Raw genomic sequence first — 14,585 nt, forward strand, 5'->3', positions numbered from 1 at the left:
GTTTTTCTCAAGTGTGAATCCCAGAACGGATGATGACAGGTGCATAGCTTCAAGGCAGGACAATCCCTGGAGTGTCCCATGTGAGAAATTCAGGGCTGCAAGTGCATGCTAAATACAGGGCCAAAGAGGTGACATTGTAACAGTGCAGATCAGCTAGGCTCTGCCCCAAGAGTAGTGTCCACTCCAGCCAGCCCTCTATTCCTCATGCCTGTGCACACACTCAGTATCTGTGTCTCCACCACAGGGGAATCCTGTCAAGATGTGGTCTGTGAGCATCCTCTTCCTGCAGTTGCCCATGCTGCATGTATCTCAAGGCATGACGTATGATGATTGTCTTACAATCACGAAGTCGCATGTGACCAGACATGGGGACCTGATGTTGGGTGGCTTTTTCCCCCTTTTTTACCCGGGAAGAAACAGCAGCAGCACCCAGCTCATACTCTCTTACTCTTCTTTGTCTTGGTAAGTTCATGTTTTTTGTAATTGTGGTTGTGACTGTGAGTGTGTGTGGCATTGGTGTTTAATCCTTTCTGAGAGTGCTGAAACAATGTGCAACTGTCACAGTAATATTTACTAAGGAAGTCCCAGGTTCTATCCACATTTGTTCCTTCCATGCCTTGGCTACTTATTTTGCATTTGCCTCTCTGTGCTGTGGGGGGGACAATGGAGTGACACCACCATTTCTGTGTCTGCTGTATTGGTTAGATCTCCAAGATGCAATGCTGGGAATCTCGGAGTTAGAGTGTTGGGACCACACATCCTATGCAGTCAGCATGCATGGAATGGGCATAGAATTAAGGAGTCAGGATAGGTGTCAGTTCTGAAGGAATGCTGTTGTGTGGCTGCTGGTAAGGTTGTATGTTCCTTAATTCAACCAGCAACCCAGACTGGGTTCTACCCTATGCAAAATACTGAAAAACTACATGATGAAGGTTTCAAATGCTGGACACAATACCAAAAAGCGCTTCATCCTTTTTGAGGGTTTAATAAGACCCTGAAGATTCTTTACTAAAAATGACACGAAAGCTGCATTACTCCTGGGTTTAGCACATCTGTGCAGCCTGTGTTTCTAGAACTGAGATTTTGCATCAATGCCTAACGAGGGCATTGGGATGAGCAAGTCTGTGCCTGCATCCTTGTTGGTAGCCACAGTGCAGGATGCTCAGAAGGCAGTGAGGCCATGAACTGTTTGTTCAGTTGGCATGTGCCTGCCCTTGCCAGTGTTAGGATTTCCTGCATTTCATCTCAAAACATTGCTATACATTGTGTGGCTGGGGATGAGTCAACTGAGGGAGGAGTTGGTTATCTGTGAAGCTGACTTTCACTGTGTAGCCTGTAATCTTTCCCAGCCTGTGGCTTCACACTCCCCTTGTTCTTTCTCACTGTCTGCTTGAGTCTTCCTCTCTTGTGAGGGTGAAGGAATCTCTCCTCTTAGCTGTGTCATATGGGAATCAGTGAGGACCTGCCTTGCTCATTTTCTCTATGTGAGATTCTTCAGGCCGTGCCACACAGAGACAAGACTTTGCTCTCTACTTTCATATCTCAGGTACAAACGTGTCTGGCTGTCCTTGCTTGTGCAGGTCTAATAGCCTTCATGTGCTGTCACACCCCAGAATGGCAGGTGCTTCAATTTCATCTAGGCCATATGGATCCTGATTGATAAATTCTCCAAGAGGTGAACTCCAGTGCAGTGAGTGTACCTCTCTCCAAGTTCTGGAGCTCAGCTATAAGCCACACTCATTGAATCCATGCTGGGCACTAGATATGATATTTACTTAGTGTGACCACAGCAGCCTGGTGATGAAGTTAATTTCATAATTTTCACAAAGCTCTCAGATTGAGGTAACTGGGGTGAAGTAGTGAGTAATGTGATAGCCTTTAATCAAGATTCTTGAATACCTACCAAATCATTGCTGATTAACCTGTAGATTTTCCTCATCCTTCCTCAAATTCCCACACTCTTTCTCAATGTCTGTCTCCCCTTGCCATGGGACAACCAATGTGCCTATGGCTCTGTGTTCTTGCCTGTGATGGACACTTGGCCTGAAGTCACCTAGGGTGCGAGCTTACAGGCTTTCTCTATGTTCAGTTTGCAGCAACATTTGGTGTGTTTTTCTCAAATATCTTCCTATCTATGTGTGCTTCTGTGTAAGAAATGGTGATTGACCTCAAGAATGACTCTGCAGGTGTGCAAGTTAAACTCCTTCAACTTAGCCTTTAGGAAAAAAGAGTTAAGTTGGTGAGCCTCCAGCTGGTAGCAAGGGCTAAAAATAATCCCGGGAACAAAAAATGTGCAATTCAAACAAATAATGTAAATTAGTAGGACCACATGAAGAAAAGGAAATAGTATGTCAATAACTCAGATGCATAGTTCTATTAATCAAGTTGAAGCTATGGATGGGCAGAATCTCCAGGCCAGATTGATTTTTTCTTCAAGGAATCTTTTACAGAAACTGAAAAACTAATGTGTTTAAGTGTATATAGAATACTACCATTTACCGAAAGCATATGATGGCATTGCAAATTGCAAATGTATAAATGTAAGATGTTGTGTGAAAGGATCGTGAAATGCTGCTTCAGTAAAAGCAAAACGCTGTCAATTATAGATTCTATCATCTCTAAGTGGGGACAAGAAAAGAAAATAACTTATTCAAGCAAAGGAAACAAACAAAAAGTCCCATAATTTTCAGTGAAACTAAAACATTTTCAATGCAACTAAGGACTTGTTATATTAATATGTTACTTTCCTATCATTCATTAACATAAAGACTTCTCTTAGCATTCAAATGATGCAACATGTTTCAGGAAACTAGAGCCAACAACCCATAGTGAGAAAACAGATCTTCTGTTCTCTTAGTTCCATCAAGTGTGAGAGCCATTCTTACATTCCCAGAAGTCATATTTTCACTTAAGAAACATGGTATGCTTGTAAAGAAAATTGAAACCACGGTAGATCAAACATTAAAAGGAAAAAGAATGGGGCAGAATGAGGGTAGGAGGGAATATGTTCATCTTCTTAGAATGATTTCTATGAAAATGTGAAATTGGTTTTTTACATTAATCAATGTTTTGACACATGCAGGAAAAGGAAGAACCATGCAAGAGTAAATGATGACATGCTAGTTGAGAATTCAGTACAGAAAAGTGAATAAATCAAACTAAGTGAACAGCCTGCATGATGTAACCAAGAGTTTGTCAATCAAATTCTGCTGTCTTAAGGAGAATGAGAAGTAGTACAAATGGTCTGACCAAGTGAAGATTTGAGGTGGGGATTGCAGCAAGACCAGTGGGAAACAGCCCAGGTGCAACTGCTTACAGAGGAACGTGTCCTGTGATTTTAGAGTGCCAATGAGTCAGGTGGTTTTGAAGTGATCCCAAAGATCACTGACAACAGAAAGCTTTCACTTGCCTTCTTCCCCAGGTTTAAACACATTGAGACTTATCTGGAGAATTAGTGAAGGGTCATGAATACTGGAACCACTTCCTTCAGAGGGGTCCAAAGGCCCACTGACATGCGCTGGAGCTCTGGGAACCTTCCTCTCAGCCACTCCATGTGCCAGGGCTGTGCCAGCACAGAATGGCACCTGTGTCTATCTGTCTGATGCTGCTTCAGGGCTAGACTGTGCTATTGCTCTGAATTCCATGGTCTGATCTTTCTCTCTGTTGTTGGCTCTTGTTTAGGTGGCTGTGGAAGAACTACCAATATGTGTTGGCCTTTTACTTTGCCATCCAGGAGATCAACAAGGATCCCCACCTGCTCCCCAACCTGACCCTGGGATTCCAGTGGTACAATGCCTTTTCCAATGAACAGTACACCTTATGGTGCCTCCTGCACTGGTTGACTGGGAACACTGGTCTTTACCTTACTACAACTGCCAGACACAAGGCTTGCCGGTGGCCACCATTGTCGGAACCACTTCAGCATTGTCCACTGAATTTGGAACCCTTCTGGAGCTCTACAAAACCCCACAGGTCAGTGAGTTTTGAATCTGGAGGAGACATGTTTGAATCTTTCTAACACATTTGGAATGAAGGTGTCCCAGTGTACACATCTGACTGTGATGTGGGAAGGATTCAAGCATTTACGGATATATGCAATTTTAACTAGTACAAGCAGAATGGGATAAGGGAAAGAGCTGTGAATATTGAGACTGCCTAGATTCCTGCCTAGTGTCCAATTATGCTACTTCCATGTGCTTGTTAGTACTTCTGTTTCATGTTGACACCTGATAGATTCTAAATGATGTGCCCAGCATGCTGAAGTATCCTGTGGAAGGAGAACATTGTCATAAGATGCCACCCAAAACCTTTAGAGCTGGGGATATGTAGTCCTCATATTGCTCCATTTTGGAAAAGACTGGTTCTGAAGGTGTAAAGGCTTGTTTTAAAAGACACATTTTTGGGCCACAATCCCCGCCGCTATGTTGGGGCAGAGGCCTCGGCCTTCTCCTTTCCCAGGAGCACCTAAATCCCCTCATGGGTGAATACCCGTAAGAGATAACTGGGAGCTGGGGTATATTCCTTGTTCTTTTCTGGCTCCGGAAGCCAAATGCTGGTGGCAGGACAGGTTGGGTGGGTCCCAGTCTCAGGGCAAGTGTCAGGCTTAATCCCACCCCCCATGGTGGCACTTGTCTGGGGCACTCCTGCGGGACAGAACCCCTTTGGGGTCTCGGCCATATTCCCCGCAGCAAGGCAGGGGCAGAGGCCTTGGCCTTGGGCAGCCAGTGCACCAACTGGTGCCAGTCTCTGCCTTCTATCTGCCCAGCGGCAAGCTCTGGGGTTTTTATGATATGAAAAACCTGCTAAGGGACACCCATAAGTAAGACCAGCATTTTGTAGGTTAGGCACGGATTTCTGGTGATTCCCAGGAACAGGGACATGAAACCTTAATGCAAGTATGGGACTGAGACCTGAAGGTTTGGACTAAGCAAACTTTAGCCCACAAGCATGATGGAACACAGGGTGGAGCTCAGGACATGCCCAGCTAGGTTTTGGTACCAACTGGTCCACATTAACCACAGAGTTAAGCCATGGTGTCTAAGGCAGTAGTTTTGACAGGTGGAAGGGGCTGCGGTTGGGTCTGGATACAGTTGTCTCCCTTGGCACAAGTGTGGACTGGAACAAGACATACTGGGCAGGGCCAGACCGCAACACCTTCTGGTGCTTTGGAGGACCAGGGTAGATGTGGGACAGACTAGGCTAGGTCTCAACCCCAACTGAGACATATACAAGTTATATGGGGTTTGGACGAGTTGTGACTGGGCTGAAACATCCTACAGCAAGAACCAGAATGGGATGAAGGCCAGTTAGGAAAGGCCACTGTTCCTGCTAGGACAGGAGGCGAACTGTCACTTGGACCCATTGGTATGCACGAAACCTGGCACTTGGACGGGTTCTGATGGAAGAGCCCAGGCAACTCCTCTGGCAGGACACAGACCCTGCAGGTCAGCGCAAGAAATATGGAAGGTAACAGCCAGGAGGTCATGGAAAGTGTCCCACTGGCATGCATTTGACATGGTTTGGGGGCAGACCAGACTGAATCTGTTCACATCATCCAGTGGTAAATCTGAATGCCAGAACAGAGTATGGGTCGAACCAGGTCCGGGTTGTGACAAAAGCAATACACAATTTGGAATGCCAAGATGAAGTATCATGAGCCGAATGCAGCCACAGTGCCCAACCAACACACGGGTCTTAGGGTGGGTGGGAAAGTGGGTGGGGCTTCTACCTCTATATCCCCCTTTACCTAAGATATATGAAGGAAGTGGTATGAAATTGATGGTCTTGCCCACTCCCCTTTAGCCCTTGAAGCTTTTTTACCCTAATACAATATGTAATGATTGTCAAATATAATAAAAATATGTATCTGTTTAAAAAAAGATACATTTATGTGTCCACTTGAAACCCCAAACAAGGGAAAAGTGAGAGCAGGGGCTAGGCATATATAAGAGCAATCAAGGGTCTTTGATCCACTCTTTCAACGCCCACAGTCCCACAGCAGGTAGGTCTGATCCAGGCACAGCCATGAGGCATGTGTCACTTGAGTTGTCCAATATGGCAGCAAAATCTTAGTTCTTGAGTCATACTTGACTATCTTGATGGACATATTAGCAGGAAACTGGGTCAGAAGCTGATTAGCCTGGATTGGAATGGGTGCTCTGACATGGAATCCTAGTATGAAAACTAGCAGATTAACTCACAAGCCTATGGGAGTGTTGAGATTATATTGGAGCAATTTGTATTCTTGAGTGCAATGGCAGATTTTCTCAGCCTTTTCACTGACCATGGCACATACCCATGCATTCAGACATACTTCAGTCCATCTTTGTTTGAGGAGAGAGGCAAACAAAGAGCACCCATCTTCTGGTTTACACACATGCATGACACATGTGTAGAGCCAGGAACTCATTCCAGTGACCAACGTGACTCACTTAATTAAGTCACCATTACTGCCTTCCCAGACTTACCTAGCATCTCAGAAAGATGTCACCAGGGACCCCCAACCTGAGTAAGAACCAAGACGTGTGGATTTCAGACATAGGCTACCTTGTTATCACAAGCAAATTTGTATGGGAAAATTTCTCTGTCCCCAATCAAACTGGGTTTAATCAGTATATTTGAACAGATACAATAATTTCTATCACTGATCAGTTATCTCCAAATAACAGGAGTTAATACAGTAGAGATTTCTGTCTGAAATATAGTCGATTCCAAGAGTGGCTGCTCTGTTCTATCAATGACAATCCACTAGGAGATGGGAAGCAGAAGGATCTTGGTACCAGCACAGGTCACTGAGAAGAAAGAAGAATGGATGTACTTTCTTTAAAGCTATGAATGTAGCTTCTATGTATTGTCTGGAAGCAAGGATCACCTGAACCATGGTCTTGTGTGTGACCAGGAGGGTAGGAAGTTTTATCTCTATTGCACACTTCCTTTTCAATAAAAAAAAAGTGAATGATTCAAGTCCACCCTGGGATAATTGTTTTCATTCAAGTATATTTCGCATACTCAACAATCACATGGGTTGATTTGATTTTTTTCTTTTTTCAGTTGACCTATGGCCCTTTTGATCCCATGCTAAATGATAAGAAGCAGTTCCCATCCCTCTATCAGATGGCCAGCAGTGACAGCTCTCTGGGCATTGCAATGCTGTCACTGCTGCTGCATTTTGGCTGGACATGGGTGGCGCTCTTTGTGTCTGATGACATGAAAGGAGAGCAGTTCCTGCAGGACATCCAAGCAGAGATGCTGAAGAGAGGAGTCTGTGTGGCCCTGACAGTGAAGCTCCCTGTCACCAAGAGGCTGTATCAAGAGAGTGATCTGACTTTCATGAGCAGGATTCAAGCTTCAACTGCAAATGTGCACATCCTCTATGGTGATGTAAGGGCCCTCATTACTGTGGACATTTCAGTGGAATTCTTTCTAACCATGGGGAAGGTGTGGGTGATGGCATCCAAGTGGGACATCGTTGTGTATGAGACAGACCACATGCTGCACTCTTTGCATGGAGGCTTCTCATTTTCCCCCCACAGGGAGGAGATCCCTGGCCTCAGTGTGTTTCTCAAGACAGTGGAGCCTTCTCTCTTCCCAGAGGACTTTTACTTCAATATATTATGGCTCTTGCATCTGGACTGCTCACCAGCAGGGTCATTTTATGGACACATTGGAAACTGCTCAGCAAATGCATCCTTGGAGTTTCTTCCACCATACATTGACCTGATGACCTTCTCTGACTCCAGCTATTTAGTCTATAACGCTGTGTATGCAGTGGCCCATGTAATCCATGCTATTCTTATGGAGAAAATGGAGCTGGGATCTCTGGGAGAAGCAGCCCAGCCAATGATTCTTCCCTGGCAGGTAACCCTCCCTCAGATCAACTTAGGCATTGACCACTTGATGTACTCAGCTGGTGTTTCTTTGGAATACAACACCATGACACTTCTTTTACATCTAAGTCAGCAGGATCAGGTATAAGGAAGATGGGATCATTTCATGAGTTGCATTTCCATCTGTTGTTGTCTGCTATGCCTGGAGAACCCATTCATTGCAGATCTTGTGTATTAGCTTTGTAATTAGAAAATTATTTAAAATATTCTAGTGTAGGATGCAGTGCTACCAAAGATCCAGTGAAATCTGGGATGAAGTTTAAAAGAAAAAAAATTGTCACACCAAAGCCAAGCATTGCTTTATCAAAGTTAAAATATCGAGAGATGTTGACCAAACATTTTTTCCTTTCCTTAAAATTGTGATATTTGTGACTGATTAATCATATGCAGGTATTCTATACATCCACAAATATGAATGTTCTTGGAAACTTGTACATTCATATCATAAAGAGTTGGATTGCAGATAATGTTCTTATTAAGGGGAAGTAGGGTAATGTCATTTATAAGGCAGGCACAGTGGCTCAATACATTACCTGAGTGTCATTCTCATAGTTTATACACAGTGCAAACCAATTCTAAAAATCAGGGAAATGATATTTATCTGGTTGGCTGGTGTATTTCTGCCAGTCCAGAGATCCCCAGCTCATTACATTTTGTTGCAAATGTTGACCCAGTATGACAGAAGTAATAGACCATGATGAAATGAGATACATTTGTGAGCATAGAAATGAATTGCCTACAGTTTCTTTGAATGATAGAATATGGATTTGAGCTATTAGAAGCAATTCCCTGCTAAATACAGAAGGCATTTCTTACAAGTGAGGAACAGGAGTTCAATTCATCTGAACTCAGGAAATGTTTGAGCATCCAGAGAAAAGTCATGTCTTATCAAATAAGAGAATCTGCATACTGAGCACAACAAAGAAGACTTATTCAGAACCTGTGCCAAACCACAGCTAACTTGGATACTCTTCTTGTCTCCAATTCTGCCTGTCCTCCAGCTCCACCCAGTTCTGAGGAAACTCCAGTTCAGAAACAGTGCTGGAGATGATGTACCCATGCGTGAACCAAGACGTGGCGAGGCACGTTATGATATCCAGAATGTTGTGAATTTTCCTGCGGGATTGAGCTTGCTGGAGAAAATTGGAGAGTTTTCTTCCACCAGTTCACATGAGCAGGGGCTGCTCATCCTTGAAAATCTGATAGAATGGCCTACTGCCTTCAAGGAGGTAAGGTTCTGTTTGGATGTATGATACCTCCTGGGAGATCTAACTGGAGCTGACTGAAAAAAAAATTGTGCGGTGACTACTACTAGGTAATGTTGTTGTAATTGAGAGAGGCTTCAGGAAGCAGAAATGCCCATGATGTGATGCTGCAATGAATGAATAGGGAACACCTGCAATTACAGGGGGAGAGGATTCAGTTGTGACCTTCAAGTGAAAGTGAAATGTATGTTGTGAGAGTGAATACACTGACATGATTTGGAGTAGCTGATAATGCAGCAAATCATGCCCACGGTTTCTCTTTCCCCTGCAGACTCCTCAGTCTGTGTGTAGCCAGAGCTGTGGTCCAACATTCAGGATCTTGCCACAGGAAGGAAGACCCATCTGCTGCTACACCTGTGTGTTCTGTCCAGAGAGAGAAATGTCCAATCAGACAGTTAAATTTGCAGAAATTTCAATGCATATAGCTTTACTTTCCTAATCCTTTCTCCATGAAAAACCAACAGAACAGGTTTACTGGCAGTGTGGGTGTCAAGTGCACCATAGTTTTCAATGCACAGATGCATTTGTTCATGCAATCTATCTGTTTAGATTCATTATAGCCACTTGTGTATTTATCTGGCATTCCTTAGAGGAATGCCTGCCTCAGCACTCATTCAGAATGGTATCAGTGGCTGCCAGAAAAGAGTCCTCATCTGAATGATGCAGCTAAATTACATTAAAACTAACACGTGTCAGTGACATAATCACCAGTTTTCCATGAGCACATGGAAACTTGATTACAACATGTTTTACATCCCAGTTCAGAAACATATGGAATAGGTTCAGCTTGTGTGAATATCACATTTACATGAGAATGGATCAGAATTATGTTTAGGGGAATTACCACACACCTAAGGGCACTTTGAGTATATAGTAAAATCTTTTAAAGGTACTGATATGCCTTAACTTGAAAAATAGAATTGTTTTTTCATCAATGACTTGATGAATATCACAAAACACCCAGATTTTCTATCGTCAAAACATCTATACTCAAATCGCAAAGAAAGATGCACATGTTCTGCAATTTACAATGTGAGAATTGAGAGCATTGGTTTTAGTAAGGTTGCCATAGGTCTTTGGGTCTGCTTACGTCTCACAGAGAAGGATCTAATGTTTATGTCCCTAGGCAATACGCAATGGATACACAGGACTTGACATGAGGGAGACTTATAGTGATGGATAAGGTGAAGGCTGGAAGCATCCATGTCCAAGGGATCCTCATCAGGTCACAGAATGAACCCATCTTAGCCCATGTCTGATAAGATCTCTTTGAATATGTTTCTTCCCTTCAGCAGATGAGAACTCTGCCCTTGTCACAAAGGTAGAAATAGGCTATAGTGTGCCTTAGTACACATCACAACTGATCCGTATTTTAGTCGCACTGCAGAGCTGACACATTTTCACAATGATTCTGAATTTCCAAAATGGACGCCTTGACTCTATGTCTTCCTATAGATGCAGAGCAGTGCAACCAGTGCCCAGAGCAGGAGTACCCAAACTTGAACAGGACTCACTGCCTCCTCAAGCTGGTGACATTCCTGACCTTTGAGGATCCCCTGAGGATGGGTCTCTTTTGCATGGCTCTGGCCCTCACTCTCCTCACTGTTATGGTGTTGGGGGTCTTTGTGAAGCACCAAGACACACCCATCGTCAAGGCCAATAACCGCAACCTCAGCTACATCCTGCTCATCTCACTCCTCCTCTGCTTCCTCTGCTCCTTCCTCTTCATTGGCCGTCCCAACACTGCCACCTGCCTCCTAAGACAAATCACATTTGCCCTGGTGTTCACAGTGGCTGTTTCTGCCGTGCTGGCCAAAACCATCACTGTGGTTCTGGCCTTCAAGGCCATGAAGCCTGGAAGGACCATGAGGCGATTGCTGGTGTCAGGAGCCCCAAACGCTGTCATTCCCATCTGCTTCCTCATCCAATTGACTCTCTGTGCCATCTGGCTGGCAACATCTCCTCCCTTTGTGGACACAGATGCATACTCTGAGCATGGACACATCATCCTCTTGTGCAACGAGGGCTCCATCACTGCCTTCTACTGTGTGCTGGGCTTCCTGGGCTCATTGGCCCTGGGCACCTTCACTGTGGCTTTCCTTGCCAGGAAGCTGCCTGACACGTTCAATGAAGCCAAGTTCCTGACATTCAGCATGCTGGTGTTCTGCAGTGTGTGGGTGACCTTCCTGCCTGTGTACCAGAGCACCAAGGGGAAGGTGATGGTGGCCGTGGAGGTCTTCTCCATCTTGGCCTCTGGCGCTGGGCTCCTGGGCTGCATCTTTGCCCCCAAGTGCTACATTATTCTCATAAAGCCCGAGAGGAATTTGTTCAAAAGCTTCAAGAAAACAACAGGTTCCAAGGGAGTCTGACAGTTTTCTTAGGAGTTTTTGACTGAATTACATTCAGATGCGAAAAATATCAGGAGTGACTTTCTCTCTTGATACTACTTGTGCAAAGTACAATTAGCCTAGCTGCTGCATAGAATGAACGTCCACCTCTGGCTCTGACCTGCTCTCTGATCTCTGTTTGGGTATCCTGGTTCCAGACCCATGAATTGGTTTGACTCCTCTTGTTGGTTCTTGTCACAACCCTGAAATAAATATTGCAATGGAGAGATGTGATATAGAGTGGGAAGGGTTTCATTTTGTCACGATTCTCTGTGTCAGTCTCTCTCAAAATTAGTAATAGGCTTTAGAAAAATTTCTAGGTTGAGTAAAAATATTTATGATGTAAATCAAATCTGAGGTCATGTACCAGATACAAAAGCCCGTCACTTTATGTTACATGTTTTTTTCTGCGATGCCAGAGATTGAATTAATTTGGATTATTTAGTAATGTGGGGTCAATATTTTATATTTGGTAAGTCAATTAATACTCACTGGTTTTATGGTCTGCACCCCTGACTTGCTGAGTGTCAGTTTTTGACCTACATGCATTTTAAGGGAGTTTTTTTTCCAGGATACAGAATTCACTTAGTCATGCACACACTGTATGAGCACCATATGAACACTGGATTGGCCCAAAGCATCTTGATCAATGCTGCCTAGAACACTGTTCTAGAACATTCTCCTTATCACTTTGAATGGATTGTCCATGTCTACAAGGTACTGATACCATAATTGTATGTTCTTCATTCCGTACAACTTTTTGGCAATACCTCTGTTTACAAGTTTTCTCTTCAATTGCACATGTGCACACCATGTTGTTTTGATTCATATTAAAATCTCACATCCACAATGAACAGTTTTAGGTTGGACGCACGTGTGGCAGGCAAGTATCGCCACACTCCTGGGACACATCCTGATTTGGTACAGTTTGCTCATATGTTTGCATAAGAATCTCCTCTCTGAGGACTGAATGTAGTTTCATTACTCTGTAAACAAACAACATACACTCTCCAATGCCCTTGGCCTCAGTTTATGCAACCAACCCTCTCCTTCACTTTCTAATTCATCACACTGCCCATTATTTGGCTTCTTCGAGGAACTAAGGACAAGAGCAGATATTAATTAGATTAATGGAAGAAATCAAATGAACTCTTGACAACAGGAAGTAGGTATATGTTTCATTGTTTCTATTTTTTTACCCACAAAAAATATTTGGTAGGTCTTACATTCCCAAGTACAGTCAACCATTAGAAATACAATTGCAGTAGGCAAAGAGTTGCAATGATGTAACTATGAATTTTGCAAATGCCAAGTCTTCAAGCTTCTGAAGACTTACAGAACAGTTGTCTAAACAATGGAATATCACTTATGTCCTGTAGAATGCACATGTGACCCAGAAGACAAGGTCTTCTGTCGCTGTCCCGCAGCGACGGACTTGGTGCACGGAGCCGATAATAACACTCGTGGACCCTGACTGATGGTCACAGCCGAAGTTTATTAGGGGCATCAGACTTTATACTCTGAAAGTCCGTATTGGGTAGGGGAGGAAGTATTGAGCTTATAAACAAAACCATCAACTGTTTTCACACTCTAGATTGGAATTCCTTTAGTCTTTACATCATGCTAGGTGTTCTCATTTACATGCTGTTTACTCGACCCGTGGGAACTAACTCCCAACAGGTATGCAAGAGGTAGCCATTTGGTTGTCTCCATGCAAATACTGCCCAATGAACTGCAAACCTGTGCTCGCTGGCCTTACAGGCTCACAATGTCCTCCTACAGGTACCTAAAGAATACTTTCTATTTCTTTCATTGCGGTCTGGGCTGCTATTCACACTACGCAGAACATTCTGACTAAGTTGTGAAGGGATCGGGACCTGCATTACTTCGCTGCAGCAAAGATGCAACAAGTGGACAAACCGAGGACTTTCCAACCACAGAGTATTTGTGAAGGTCAAAGAGTGAGTGTTCACAACCTTGTGCACGGGCGACCCCAGGTCACCGCTTTGAGAAAGTTTTTATAGCACCAGTAAAGGGAGGAAACGGCAGGTGGAGTCCCATGAGGTCACTGAATCGAGGGAACCAAGTCAAGCATTTATAGATTTAGAGGCACATCAGATGCATGTGGATCCAGAGCCAGGAATTCAAGGGTGGGATAAGGAATCATTCTAAAAATAATGATGGTGGGCTAGGACTCTACTGTTGCTGGTTTTTTGTTTGTTTGTTTGGGTTTTTTTTTTTTTTTTCTTTTTTGGTATGAGTGCTGATTCAAGTTGCAAGTGTTTCACTTCTTATCCAGCTCTTATTTTTTTTTTTTTTAAGATTTATTTATTTATTGGAAAGTCAGATACACAGAAAGGAGGAGAGACAGAGAGGAAGATCTTCCATCCAATAATTCACTCCCCAAGTGGGCGCAATGGCCAATGCTATGCCGATCTGAAGCCAGGAGCCAGGAACTTCTTCCGGGTCTCCCACATGGGTGCAGAGTACCAAGGCTTTGGGCCGTCCTCGACTGCTTTCCCAGGCCAGAAGCAGGGAGCTGGATGGGAAGTGGAGCTGCCGGGATTAGAACCGGCACCTATATGGGATCCCAGCACGTTCAAGGCAAGGACTTAAGCCACTAGGCCACGCCGCTGAGCCCATCCAGTTTTTTTCTTTTTTCTTTTTTTTTTTTTTTGAAACTTACAAACTGGTCTTTTTTTTTTTTTGGCAATGTTCCATTTAACCATTTTTGACCATAGTTGACTATAGATGATAGAAGCTCCAAAGCCAAAACTATGGGTAAAGGAAAACTACCATTGTTTCAAACTTATATCACAAGTGACAAAGCTTTGTAATTCATTTTAGTCTACAAGATGGAGCTGAAGGAAATGAAAAAAAGAAATTCACCATAAGCCAAGCATCTACAGTGCTGGCTTCCACACCACAAAGGAAAAACTGAGTAGATGCAACAGAACAATCCAAAGGCTAAAATATTTCCTTGCTGGTTCCTTACAGAAAATTGATGACTTCTATTCGGCCACCTTCCCTTCCATCCTACTTTCCCA

General features: G+C 43.7%; 1 pseudogene; it reads left to right on the plus strand.

Moving 5' to 3' along the window:
* The first annotated feature begins 259 nt into the window (after positions 1-259).
* On the plus strand, positions 260-11,546 carry LOC121162914 (annotated as a pseudogene).
* Positions 11,547-14,585: the final 3,039 nt, after the last annotated feature.

Source organism: Ochotona curzoniae, unplaced genomic scaffold, assembly GCF_017591425.1.
Source record: "Ochotona curzoniae isolate NIBS_2020 unplaced genomic scaffold, NIBS_Ocur_1.0 contig_599, whole genome shotgun sequence".
In the NCBI taxonomy this organism is placed as follows: domain Eukaryota; kingdom Metazoa; phylum Chordata; class Mammalia; order Lagomorpha; family Ochotonidae; genus Ochotona; species Ochotona curzoniae.